Consider the following 14,396-nt stretch of genomic DNA (forward strand, 5'->3'; position numbering starts at 1 on the left):
TTGATTGAATGCCATCAAGACATTTTCGATTCTTGGCAGTCCCCACATCGATTTTCTCCGCGATGATCTCTCCCTAACCGGGTCCTTCAAGAGTTTCCTCATTACTCATGTAACCAAAGTGACATTTACAGACTAACTTAGTTGGAAGGGACCTTGGAGGTCTTCTAGTCTAACCCCCGCTGCTCATTGTCCTCCTCTTTCCTCCAACCGTTCACATCATTAGAGTCTTCGCCATTCAATCTTCAGCCTGTGGAGGTTGATTTAACCTGGAACCATACCCAAATTTGCAGCAAACCCTTAAGAATGATGAGAGATGAAGTCCAGGAAACTTAAAGACGTGCCAAGGGAACTGCCATGCTGGTCTGTACGTGCTTGTAATTCTTCCTTCTGTCACTAGATGGCACAAAGGGGCCAAAACATTCTGATTTTTTTTCTCTCCAGCTGACGGAAATGAATAATCCATATACAGCAGGGGGTGTCAAACTCGTTTTCATTGAGGGCCACATTGGGGTGGTATTTGACCAGGGGCATGGGGAGCCGTCACCAGCTCAACGTCACGTATGTCGGAGGGTGCCTGTGGTGGCCAGAGAAACTCTGCCAGCTAAATTTTTTATTCCATTTTCACTGGCAGAGGCTCCACGGGCCAGTCCTTTGCTGTTTTCCAGGTGGCCCTGCAGGCCCCATCTAAGCAACCCCTTCTCAGCTACTCTCTAGCCAGCATGCTGATGAGAAAATAAACAAGTCCAAGTAAACTGGCAAGAGGTTTTATTCCTTCGCAGTTAGAGACAACGAGAAGTAGTGAGAACATCTGATTAAAGTCAGCTCTGAGCGTCTGCCATCTCAGAGCCCCATTTAGTTAGTTGTGGTTAGCCAGCAGCAGGTGCAGACGGCTGAGGAGAGCGAGGACTCAGATGAGGAGCCAGGACCATCAGGGAGTGGAGTGCTGCCTTCGGAGATTGTGGGGGCTGGCAGCAGCGATGAGGAGGTTCCCGAGGAGCCTGTGCCAAGGGCTACTCGTAGGAAAGAGCAGCTGCAACAGCACGGGTGACTCGGGAGTAAGGCTGCAAGGTAATGGCCCCTCCTTCAAGAAGATCAAAGCCAGCTGTGAAACGGACCTTCTTTGCAGAAGGCAAAGACGTTTTGAAACTCCAGCCTCGTGGACATTCCAGTATCCTGAGTTTGTGTTTGAAGATTCTTATTTGGCAAATTATTTCTTGCCTGTTATCTTTTGGCAAGTCTCGCACAGTGTGGCAAGGCTCGTGCTTATCACGGCTAATTATTTTGCAGAAGCACTAAAAGGTTTCTGTTCTTTTTGAATTGTGTTTGATTTGTTGGGAAAGGGTGTGGGTCAGAACACTAGTTAGCTAATTGCCGCACTGTCAATATCCAGACCCACCCTGTAAGCCAGCATCCCGTTTGCCCCACATCCCACACAATAACATAACCACCATCGCACAAGCACCTCAGAATCCTCGTTTACACCCTCTACAATCCCCTCCCCCTCCACCCTTCTATGGTTCGGCCAAACTGATATTTCTTTTTTTCATTTCTTTTTTTCCCTCCGGACGATCAGCTGTTCCAACAATCAGCTGACTCTAAGAACACAAACCTCCAAGTGGCCTCAATGACTCTCTTAAAAGGATGCAAATGACCAGCTGTCTCTGCAAGGAACACAAATCCTTCCATTCCCCACCATCCATTCAGAGCTGAAGAAGCTTCTAGGATGAGAAGCGAAACATCTTCCAAAGAAAAAAACAAGAAAGTCCAGGTGCCTCTTGAAAAAAAACCACCTTTGGGACAACCAAGACCTGGATGGCTGAGAACCTCCACAGACTTTTTGCATTCTGTGTTGCACATAAACCTTACACTGATACGTGACTCTGCTCAGGATTAAAAAAAAAATAATAGAGAAGAGCAGAAGTCGATGAGAGGAAACATGCACTTTTTTTGCTGAGCTTCTGGAAATTTTAATGCTTTGTTTCACCACGAAATACCCAAAGGTTACTTTCAAAATCTGGGGAAATCTTACTGCAAATTTCATACCCTGCAGCCTTTTACTGAATTTTCCGAATTGGTCATGTTGATTCGGGGTGGACCACCTGTGGGTGGAACTGTGGTTCTGGTGTTGAAATCGGGGCTTACTAGACTTGAGGTCACACAGTCTGGGCAAAATGGGATAAATGTATTGTAGAAGAACCAGCTAAATAGGAGCCAGCCGTGTGCAGCAGCCGCCCAAAAAGCCAATGCAATCCTAAATTGTGTTAACAGAGGGATACAATCGAGATCAAAGGAGGTACTAATACCCCTCTATAAAGCCTTAGTAAGACCACACCTAGAGTCCTGCATCCAGTCTTGGTCTCCAAACTATAAAAAAGATGTTGAGACTCTACAAAAAGTGCAGAGAAGAGCAACCAGGATGATTAGAGACTAAAACATATGAAAAATGGTTACAGGAACTGGGCCTGGCTAGTCTAGAGAAGAGAAGGACCAGCGGAGACAGGAGAGCATCTCCCAATATTTGAGGGGCTGCCACAGGGAGGAGGAAGGGGTCAAGCTATTTTCCAAGGCACCCGAAGGGCCAGACAAGGAATAAAGGATGGAAACTGACCAAGGAGAGATTCAACCTGGAAATAAGGAGGAATTTTCTGACAGTGAGAACAATCAACCCATGGAACAGGAGTTGCCTTCAGAAGTTGTGGGAGCTTCATCACTGGAGGCTTCCAAGAAGAGACTGGACTGCCATCTGTCAGAAATGGTGTAGGGTCTCCCGCTTGGGCGGAGAAGTTGGACTAGATGACCTCCAAGGTCCCTTCCAACTCTGACTATCTGTTATCTGTTAACAAAGGATGTCAGTACCAGGCAGTCTGACTTACGACCACAATGGAGGCCCGAATTTCTGTTGTTAAGTGGGAAATTTGTGAAGTGAGTGTCAGCCCACTGTACGACTTCGCTTGCCACATGTTGTTCAGTTGAACCACTGCTGTTCTTAAATGAATTAAGACGGTTGTTAAGTGAATCTGGTTTTTCTCCATTGGCTTTGCTTCTCAGAAGATCACGAAAGAGGGTCGCGGGAATCCCAGGACATTGCGACCGTTGTAAATGTGAGTCAGTGGCCGAGTCATCCCCATGTGAATCACGTCACTGCGGTGGATGCTGCGATGGTCGTAAGTGAGAAAAACGATCATAAGTCCCTTTTTTCCGTGCTGTTGTTACTAAGTGAGCCACTGTAAGTCGAGGACTAAGGAAAGAGGAAGAGTAATGTTGAGGTTGGCCTTGCCACTCAGGATCACGATTGGAAATCGTACCCAACTACAAGTAGGCCAAGATTCAGAGCTGTGTTTTGCAACCTTGAAGACTTTTAAGATGACTGGACTTCAACTCCCAGAATTCCTCAGCCAGCTGGCTGGGGGATCCTGGGAGTTGGAGTTCACCAAGCTGGCTGGGGAGTCCTGGGAGTTGGAGTCCACACATTTTAAAAAGTCACACAAGGCTGAGAAACACATCTCTAGAGAAACATCTGTTATCCTATTCTATTCTGACTTGAAAAACTGAAGTTTGCAGCAGTGTTCTGTGTTTGGAGGAAAGAACTACAAAATGTGATGTTTCCGGGTAAACTGCTCCTGGATCAGGGAGCTTGACTTCATCAACTTGGTTTATTCAATTATTCTCCTGCCCCCGCTTCAGGTGGAAGTCTGCTTTTGTTCGTGTTGATCCGGTGGTTGCAAGAGGGATAGATCCATCATTTTGTCATCTGATCCTGATAGCGTCGATTGAGAGAGGGGGGCTGGCCCAAAGCCACCCAGCTGGCTTTCATGCCTAAGGTAGGATTAGAACTCACCATCTCCCAGTAATTGACCTGAAGTCACCAAGACAGCTTTTATGCCTTAGATGGAACTAGAACTCACTGTCTCCTGGTGATCGGCCCAAAGTCACCCAGCTGTCTTTCATGCCTAAGGCGGGACTAGAACTCACTGTCTCCTGGTGATTGGCCCAAAGCCACCCAGCCGGCTTTCAAGCCTAAGGCGGGACTAGAACTCACCGTCTCCTGGTGTATTGGCCCAAAGCCACCCAGCCGGCTTTCAAGCCTAATGGGACTAGAACTCACAGTCTCCTGGTGAGTGGCCCAAAGTCACCCAGTTTCAGCCTATTTTCCATGCCTATGGCAGAACTAGAACTCACAGAACTCTCCTGGTGATTGGCCCAAGTCAGCACCCAGTTTATTTTCATGCCTATGGCAGAACTAGAACTCACCGTCTCCTGGTGATCGGCCCAAAGTCACCTAGCCGGCATTCATGCCTAAGGCGGGACTAGAACTCATTGTCTCCTTTCTAGTAATGGTTAAAAAATTACACACAACACTTGACTCGGCTTAAATAGTAGGTCAAGAACACCTTTAAGGTGTATAGTACCTATTTAGAATATTTATAGGAACCATGACAAGGGTGTTAGTAGTGGCATAGTTAGTTTGATTAATTGCTCTTCACTTGGGTGTGTTTCCGTAACAGGGATTGACCAGTTTAGTGCCACTCAACTCAGAGGTGGAGTCTCTTGATTCAATTGGCGAAATATATATATATATATTTTATTGCAGTTTCATGAAATGGCTGCCCATCATATTAAAAATTCCGTGGGAACTCCAATTACAGAAGTCCCTCCTCCTTCCTGGTCCCTATCCAGAGCCTTGCCATGGGGCAGGGAAGGGAAAAAAACTTCCCAAAATGAGATGATGCAGATGCTACGGTCTGATTTTGCAGGTGTTCCAATTTCCTGAGGTTGGAACAGATGGTAAGCTGCAAATCAAATCAAAACAAACAACTCTTTAATCCAATTCTGGCTGAAATACAACGATTATGGTAACTCACCTGTTCATAAACTTGGACCCAAAGTAGAGTTTGGATGTTGTGCCTTAGCCACATTTTGATCCCAAGGTATGGGTGAACTCATCAGCTATAAAACATGTTTTGTTTTAACAGAGCTGGAAGGGACCTTGGAGGTCATCTAGGCCAACCCCCTCACCCAAGAAGGAGACCTTACACTATTTTTGACAAATGGCAGTCCAGTCTCTTCTTTAAAAACCTCCTGTGATGAAGCATCCACAGCTTCTGAGGGCAACTTCTGTTCCATGGGCTGATTGTTCTCCCTGTCAGACAGTTTCTCCTTATTTCCAGGTCGAATCTCTCCTTGATCTGTTTCCATCCATTATTCCTTGTCTGGCCCTCAGATGTTTTGGAAAATAGGATGACACCCCTCCTCTTTTCTGTTTTGTCTGGCCATTAACTGAATGAACTCACAACTGGCTTACAGAATAGATGATCTCTAAGGTTGATTTAAAGATACAAATATGGGGCTCACTCCACTTTGGGCGCCATTAAGTCAGAGCCAAATCTTAGCCCTGATGTAGACTCCCAAGCTGGTCTTTCAGGTTCTTCAAAGGTGCTTCCATCTCCATTGTAACTGAGCTCATTCACCTGGCTGCTGGTTGTTGTCTTCTCTTTCTTTCCACCTTTCCAACATCAGGGCTTTCTCCAGAGAGCCGAGTCTTCACATAGACTAGAATATAGCAAAATGCCCCTTACGCATCATCACCACAAAATCTCCAGAACCGTAAAGCCTACAAACTTGAAATTGGGCACCTATGTTCCTCTTGGCTTCTAGTTGCTCACTAAGAAAGGATATTTTAAAAATGACCATCAGAGCATTTAGAGTATTTCCCATATTATTAGTATTATTAACACGCTCTGATGCTAAGGAGTTCTACTCCCCCTCCCCACCTGAAATCTCTTCCAAATGCAAAACACAAGCAGAGGAGTTTCAGTTTCAAAGCAGCACCAAGCAGCTTTTTAGTACAGAACAATTGAGCTAAGCCATGCCCGGGCTCCTTGCTGTCTCCTTGCTCATACAGCAAATGCGGTTTCAGTTTCCAAACAACCCTCGACTCTTTTGCACACTGACAGGACGCAAGCCATGTGAATACCGATGGATGCTGGTAGGCAGAGGCACAATTTCTTCCCCTTATTTTCGTTCCCAAAACCTAAGCCCGACCACATAGTTTCGAAGTATGGAGCTAGTATTCTCTATTCTATAATCAATAATATATTACCTCCACCTGTGGTGGGCACTGGGTAGATTGGGAAACTCAGAAGCCACCCCATTCCTGGATAAAGGAAGGAGGTTAGGCTTCACCCCAAATGAACCAACGTTGATGCTGATGATCATATATTTATTGTACGTTACTCTTTGTAATAGTGTACAATGCTATACTAATGTACTTTATTCATTTTCATTGTGTATTGATGAAATATATATTATTAATATTATAGCTATTACATCTTATACAAAGTATATACCATATGAATATACCTCATTATATATTAAAATATGTATTATAATAAATTAGATTTGTTAATATTATATAGCAGAGGTCTCCAAACTTGGCAACTTGAAGACTTATGGAGAATTCCGGGAGTTGAAGTCCACAAATCTTAAAGTTGCCAAGTTTGGAGACCTCTTGCTATATAATAAAGTAGTATACTACATTTTATATCTTATTAAATATGATATAAATAGCTCATGTTATATATATTGCACTCTTAAAAATATAGTAAACATCTATTATATATAATAATACACTACAAAATATACTATACAAATATGTACTTTATAATATATAATTTATAATATAAAAAGGAAATACGACTTCAGCAACAGAGTGGTCAATGTCTGGAATCCTCTACCTGACTCTGTGGTTTCTTCCCCAAACCCCAAAAACTTTAACCTCAGACTGTCTACTACTGACCTCACCCCTTTCCTAAGAGGTCTGTAGGGGGAATTGCATAAGCGCACCAATGTGCCTACCGTCCCTGTCCTATTGTTTCTTTTTATTTTTTATTTTTCTTATATGCATCCATGTATTCATACCTATGTTTCTACTTATACTTATTATCTTATAATAGCTTGACAAAATAAATAAATAAATATAAATAAAATGTATTAAAATGCGTATAGGTCAAATATGACTATATATACATATATATATATTTTCTTAAGTTTTGGGTACTTATATGTATGGCATTCAGCTTTGTTCGGTATTTTCCCACGTCATTGTAGTTGTGCTTTTAAAGTCGTAGCAACGTTTCGGGAGAATCTCATCTGCCATCATCAGGCTTCTGTATTGTGTTCGTCTGTGAGTCAGACTTTTACAGTGGTTTCAGTTTTAAATTTGGGGTCAGCCTACAACTGAGTCAACAACTGTAAAAGTCTGACTCACAGACGAACACAATACAGAAGCCTGATGTTGGCAGATGAGATTCTGCCGAAACGTTGCTACAACTTTAAAAGCACAATTATAATGACATGGGAAAATACCCGAACAAAGCTGAATACCATATACACACACATACACACACATACACACACACACACATACACACATTCTTATCGTACACCATGTTTTATAATAAAGCATAATATATAATTCAATAGTTATAATCGTGGTCTGCTGTTTCCCCACTTCCCCTTTCCCTATTCCAACGGCAGACCTTAGCATTTTCTTCTTCCAGGTAGTCCCCGACTTAGGACTACAATTGAGCCCAAAATTTCTAACGTTAAGTGAGACGTTTGTTTAAGGGAGTTTTTGCCCTGTTTTGCAACCTCTTTTTTTTTTGCCACTATTGTTAAGCGAATCGCTGCAGTTCTTAAATGAGTTAACCCGGTTGTTAAGTGAATCTGGCCTCCCTGTGGACTTGGCTCGTCAGAAGGTTGCCAAAGGGGAATCAATCCCGTGATTCCCCGGGACTCTGCGACCGTTGTAAATACGAGTCAGTTGCTAATTTTGATCCCGTGACCACGGGGATGCTGCAAACGGTCGTTAAGTGTGAAAAAGGGTCCTCGGTCCCTTTTTTTCAGGGCCGCTTTAACTTAGAACGGCCACTAAACAGAACCGTTGCAAGTCGAGGACTGCCTATACTTTCATCTTGCCCTTCCCGGCTCTCCACGGGCACTTCCCCCTTTCCCCGCCTGTTGCCATGCCAACGGCCTCCCTTTTGCCCTCCCTCCTTCCTTTTTCCGAAGGTCGCCGAAGTTTCCCGAGTCCCCTCCTAGTATTCGAGTCATGCCAACGGCCTCCCTCCTTCCCTCTTTCCCTCCCTTTTCCGAAGGCCGCCGGAGCTTCCCGAGTTCCCCTCCAAGGCCGCGAGCTTAATGGCAACGGTCTCCCTCTTTCCCTCCCTTTTCCGAAGGCCGCCGAAGCTTTACGGAGTCTTCCCTCCCAGGGGGCAAGCGCGGGCCGCCTTCTGGGGGGGGGGGGGGGGGGGAGAGTGGGCGGAGCGTGACGCCGGCCTGGTCCAACCAGAGCCTCCCTCTCAGCCGCCCAATCGCCGCGCGGCTTCCATGCGCCAGCGGGCGCGTGGGCCGGGGCTCGAGGGAAGCGAGCGAGCGAGCGAGCGACTGAGGGGAGAAGCGACGCCGTTGCCGCCGCCGCCGCCGCCGCCGCCGCCCGCGAGCGCCCGGTTGGGAAGCCTCGCCCTCCGCCCGCCCGCCACCCCCCACCCGCTTCCCTCAGCGCTGGCCGGGGCCGCGGGTCCCTTTCGGGCTGCTGGAAGCGCCGCCGCCGCCGCCGCCGCCGCCCCCTCGCTCGTCCCCGTGCATGGAGCGGCACCGCGGTGGCGGCGAGGGCGGCGGGCAGGCTCGGCAGCCGCCGCTGGGGAAAGGGAGGTGCCGCCGCCGTTGCTGCTGCTGCTGCTGCTGTCGCGCTCGGGACCGGAGGAGGAGGCTGTGAGCCCAGCCCGCCCTGGCCGTCGTAAGTCCGAGTCATTCCCTCCCCCCGCCTCCCTCATCCAGTCCAGGCTTCTCGTGCGGGGGAGGGAGAGAGACACCCTGCCTCCCCCAGGAGCAGCCCCCTTTTCCTTTGCAAGCCCCCCCAACCCGAACCCCTACTCCTCTTTCTCCCCCCGCTATATGTTGCACTTTGCGCCCCCTTGCAGTCTGTCCTCTCTTAAGATGGAGCTGGACTCCATCTCCCATCATCCGCGGCTCCCCGAGAGGCCAGATCAGCCTTCCAACTCTCCTTTTGGCTTCTCTTTGAACCCCTTTTTGGGGGTGGGGACCAGAGGGATCCTCTGCCCCATTTCCTTGCCTTTTCCCCTCCCTTCCCAGTGGGAATTTCCTCATTATCATGACTATTATTTATTATTATTATTATTATCTCTTTTATTCATTAAACATGAAACTCAGTTAACTGAACATTTAAAAACATATCACAAATATTGACTATTATTACTATTATTATCATCATTATTATTATCTCTTTTATTCAATAAACATGAAACTCAGTTAACTGAACATTTAAAAACATATCACAAATATTGACTATTATTACTATTATTATTATCATTATTATTATCTCTTTTATTCAATAAACATGAAACTCAGTTAACTGAACATTTAAAAACATATCACAAATATTGACTATTATTACTATTATTATCATCATTATTATTATCTCTTTTATTCAATAAACATGAAACTCAGTTAACTGAACATTTAAAAACATATCACAAATATTGACTATTATTACTATTATTATCATTATTATTATCTCTTTTATTCATTAACCATGAAACTCAACAACTGAACATTTTTAAAAATGTGTCACAAATATCATTGGCTATTATTATTAAAATTATCATTATTATCTCTTATTCCTTAAACATGAAACTCAGGCAACTAAACATTTAAGGATGTATCACAAATATCATTGACTGGCCATTATTATTATCTCTTATTCCTTAAACATGTAACTCAGTTAACTGAGCATTTCAAGATGTATCACAAATATTGACTGGTGATTATTATTTTATATTATTATCATTATCATCTCTTTTATTAAACATGAAACTCAACTGAACATTTAAAAATGTATGACACTATTATTATCATCATTATCATCATTATTATTATTATTATTAATGTCAGAGGACCTTCCCTGCCTCCTTTCCCAACCCCGCATCCTCCTGGGCTTTTCCCCCTTCCAACCTTGCTTTTAGCCTAGTTGTTGCAAGGAAACAAACCAGGTTTACTGGCTGCCCAGCCATGCAAGGCTCTGGAATCACCTTTGCACCCCCGCCCTCCCCTTCTCCCCCCCTGTTGCTGGATGTTTTCCTGACTGCAGGTTACCTAAGAACTAGCTGGAAAAGTATTCCCGACTGCTTTTTCTTTCGATTTAAATCTGCAAAAGGGTGGGTTTTTGTGAGGTGGGGGGGGAATGGAATATTTTCTGGAGAAGCTGCGTTTCCTTGGAATGGCGTTGCAGACCCTCCCAGACTTTGGGAGTTTGAAACATCCCTATATTCTAAGATACGGGAAGCATATATATATATGTATATGTATATACTGTATGCATATTCTCCAATACCGGAAGCGCATGCATCATTTTGGGGGGATCCGGGGAAAATAGATCTCACCGTGGTGCCTAACAAGGCCCTTCTCTTCTTTTCCGGCAAGGCGGGCGGTGAGGAAGTGAGCCGAGGCCTCTGGCCCAGCCCAGCCCAGCCCGCTTGGCATCCAGACAGATGCTGCTTTCCACCCTGTTTTTCCTTCTTTCCCTCCGGCCGGCCTGAGGCCGAGATGCAGGAAGGGATGAGAGCAGAGCCTCTCGTGAAAGGCAGCTGCGAGGCTTTTGCAAAGGGGGCCTTTTATAAATGTGTACGATATATGTGTCTGTGTGTATGATGTATGTATATATTTGTGTGTATATGATGTATATGCGTGTGTATGATTATATATATGTGTGTGTGTATGATATATCTCTATATAAATGTGTATGTGTATGTATGATATATTTATATATGTGTGTGTGTGTGTGTGTGTGTGTGTGCGCGTATGTATCATATATGTATGTATATATATGTATGTGTGTGTGATGTATATATGTGTGTGTATGATTATAAATGTGTGTATATGTGTATGATATATGTGTGTGTGTGTGTGTGTGTGTGTGTGTGTGTGAGTGATATGTATATATGTGTGTGTGTATGATTGTGTGTGTGTGTGTAAAGCGGGGTGTGTGTGAAAGAAAAAGGAAATATTTTGGTGGGATGAAGAGCCATTGGAGGTCTTCTCCATTTTAGTCCTTGGTAGTCTCCACCTATCCATAGTGATGGATTGAGATAGGACAGTCACTGGTTGCCTGCTTGAGCCCAGAGGGCTGGACTAGAAGACCTCCAAAGGTCCCTTCTGATTCCCTATTCTGATTTGGAGATTCAGTACAGGCAGTCCTTGGCTTAAAGGCCTATTGGAAGTGGCAGAGGCACTGAAAAAAAACAACAAGTGTTTTTCACACTTACTTGACGGTGGCGGCATTCCCCCAGGGTCATGTGAGTACAATTCAGGCGCTCGGCACCTGTCTCACACTTATGACGGATGCTGTGTGCTGGGATCAGGGGAATCCTTTTTGCGGACTTCTGACAAGCCAGGTCAGTGGGGAAGCCGGATTCACTTAACACCCTCGTTACTAATGGAAACAGCTGCAGTGATTCACTTTAACAACCGAGGCAAGGAAAGCCGTAAAACGGGACAAAATTCACTTAACTGCCATCTCACTCAGCAACAGAATATTTTTTTGGGGGGCGGGGGGCTCAGTTGTCGTAAGTCAAGGCCTGCCTGTGAAGAGATTTAAAGCTTGGTAGCGACAGAAATTTTGGGGTCAATTGTGGGTTGTAAGTTAAGGACTACCTGTATTTTAAAGGTGGGTTTTGCGGGGTCCTTGGTGATCTCTGGGCTTTGACTGCTTTCTTGCAGACGTTTCCATGACCCAAAGGTAAGTTAACACCCTCAGAGTACTGATGAGGTAACCCAGTGGGGTCACTAAAGGTCTGCAAGAAAACAACCAAAGCCCAGAGACCACCAAGGACCCCCTAGTTTCAATCCTGAGCTACAAATATTTTCCTTTAAAGGTGGATTTTAGCAGGAGGGCCCTCAATGCCAGGTTCTCCTCCCGCAGTGTCGTTTTCCTCCCTTCCTCTCAGCGGCGCTTAACCTGTAGCGTGAAGGATGGTTTCTCTTCTTGCTTTTCTGACCTATTCCTTGGAGAAGACCCCCTCCCCGATTCTCACGCTGGGGATATGAACTGCGACTTAAAATGTCTCAGTGGGCAGGGCCCTTCCTTATCTTAGTCCTGCATCAGGGGAAGTGCCTTGTAATTCAAACCCAGACTGCTTGACTCTTGGAAGTCCACAATTGTGTGCTCTGACAACAGCAGGGATCCCAACTCGATCCCAACTGCGAGAGGGATCGAGTGTAGGAATCTGCCCCCCGGAGCCCAGTTTTGGCTTTGTCCACGGAGCAAACTCTAACCCGTTTAGTCGGTTGCAACTGCAGAATAATTAGCATTTTGTCCCCTGAAAAGCTTTATTATGTTCTTTCCGAAGGCCCACGGATCTTAAACTAATTATTTACTTATAATTTGTGCAATCTTTTGCGAATTCATCCTGAGAACATCGTGGGGTATCCAAAATTGTTCCCGTAATTCAGTGTTTTTTAAGAGTCTGGGGATAATGAAACCTCTTTGTAAAAGCAGATCTGGCTTTCGCCTTACAGTATGAAAAAGGAGCAGGAAAAACCACTGTTTTTAAGAACGTTCTGTCTTCAAGAAACTTCATGCAATATGGTATGAGTGGGATTTCTGTCTGTCTGTCTGTCTGTCTGTCTGTGTCTGCTGTCTCTCCATCCATCCATCTATCCATCTTTCTATCTATCTATCTACTTGTAATTCCTCTCAGCTCTTGTTATTCCTACATTTCAAAAGTGATTTCTCCATTAAGATTAGCTTCTTGATATTTGTATTTAAAGAGAATAATTATCTTATTTAGCCATGTTTATCCATCCGTTGCAATCCTTTGAATTAGGCATCATAATACTTGTTAAAGTTTATAAGTTTGTGAGCGAAACAGACACCTGCATATATTCCAATAAAGGAAGAATTATTGATTAGAGCTGAGGCTGGCAAGGCCTGGAAAACTGGTTTGGACATACATATAATTTTGAATTATTTGGGAATTGGAGCAGGGATCTGACAGTTTAAGATTTGAGTCTACAGATTGAGGCTGGTTACAAAAAAAAAATGTGATCATTAACAAGGTTTTTATCTTTTCCGTCTTTTCAAACGAGGAAAATTTGAGTTGTTTCTTTTGAACTTAAGTGTAGACTGTTACTGTTGCAAAACTTTTAGCTCCAGTTGTGCAAAGATAGCATTGCTACTTGTGTTTGTGTAGCTTATTAAACAAGCAACAGTATTGGATCAAATTCAACATTTCTTTGCAGACTTTTTTTTAAAAATGCAACAGAATAGCTCTGGCTTGCCTGGAAAGTTAAAATTAATAGAAAAGGAAGATAAACAGCGCATGAAACACGACAGCGAAGCTTCACCATAGAAAGTCACGGAGTTTCCAGATACCAATTACAGAACTGAGCAGGTTTTTAAGTAAATGAACCTAATAATTTAACGGATGGGAAAAAAAAATAATGCGTGCGGGGAAGAGCTAACTTTGCAGTTATCCCCAAAGATGGCAGATTCCTGCTTTCTTTGTATATGCAGCTAGTCCTCATGGCTTAGTGCAGAAGTCTCCAACCTGGGCAACTTGAAGACTTGTGGACTTCAACTCTCAGGATTCTCCAGCCAGCAAAGTTGCCAAGTTTGGAGACACCTGGCTTAGTGGAACCCACCACCCTCAATTTAGCAGGAATGTACAACAGAATGACTTCGACTTACGACCACAGCCGGGGGCCAGAATAGTCGTATCTGAATTTCAATCCTTTTTCTGCCACAGTTGCTAAGCACACATGGCTGGCTGGGGAATTCTGGGAGTTGCAAGTCCACCCGTCTTAAAAGTTGTCAAGGTTGACAATCGAATTAGAGAGGAAAGTGGACTGTTGGATGAACAGACGCTAGTTGGAGGATGTTTTCCCTGGGTAGCTTTTTATTTTTATTTTAAATTTTTTGAGTCATTTTTTTTGGGCCACTCTTGGCTGCCTGAATGAGTCCCTGCAGTTTTTTCGGCCTCATTTTGGAAAAGGATTCGGCCTGCCCTTCCTGGGACAGAGAGAAAGAAAGAGAGAGATTATCCCAAAAAATCCCAACTAGATTTGTGCCCAAGGCAGAACTAGAAGTCCCAACCTCCCAGTTTCTAACCCGTTGCCTTTCACCACTGCACCCCACTGTTTTTTCGCCCCCTGCATGACATAATGGTTGCAATAAAGGAATGTTTTTTGAACCGGGAAAGTCTCACCCACAGATCCTTGGATAGATTGCTAAAATTAATTTTGAAAGTACAGATTAACCGATGAAGAATGTAATTCACCTGCCAGCTAAGCCAGAATTACCTCAGGGATTCAGGGACCCC

The 14,396-nt window shown here is 44.5% G+C and overlaps 1 protein-coding gene across 2 annotated transcripts in view; it reads left to right on the forward strand.

Annotated features, from left to right (window-relative positions):
* Positions 1-8,431: 8,431 nt before the first annotated feature.
* PTPRA (protein tyrosine phosphatase receptor type A) overlaps positions 8,432-14,396 on the forward strand; it is a 127,218-nt gene continuing 121,253 nt past the window's right edge. For both annotated transcript variants that reach the window (XM_087935668.1, XM_087935669.1), the window contains exon 1: positions 8,432-8,797. The gene's annotated coding sequence lies outside the window, so the exon portion shown is untranslated. The remainder of the gene's footprint in view (positions 8,798-14,396) is intronic.

The sequence above is a fragment of the Pseudonaja textilis genome, chromosome 6 (assembly GCF_049901715.1).
Source record: "Pseudonaja textilis isolate UNSWEBS1 chromosome 6, rPseTex1.2, whole genome shotgun sequence".
NCBI lineage: Eukaryota > Metazoa > Chordata > Lepidosauria > Squamata > Elapidae > Pseudonaja > Pseudonaja textilis.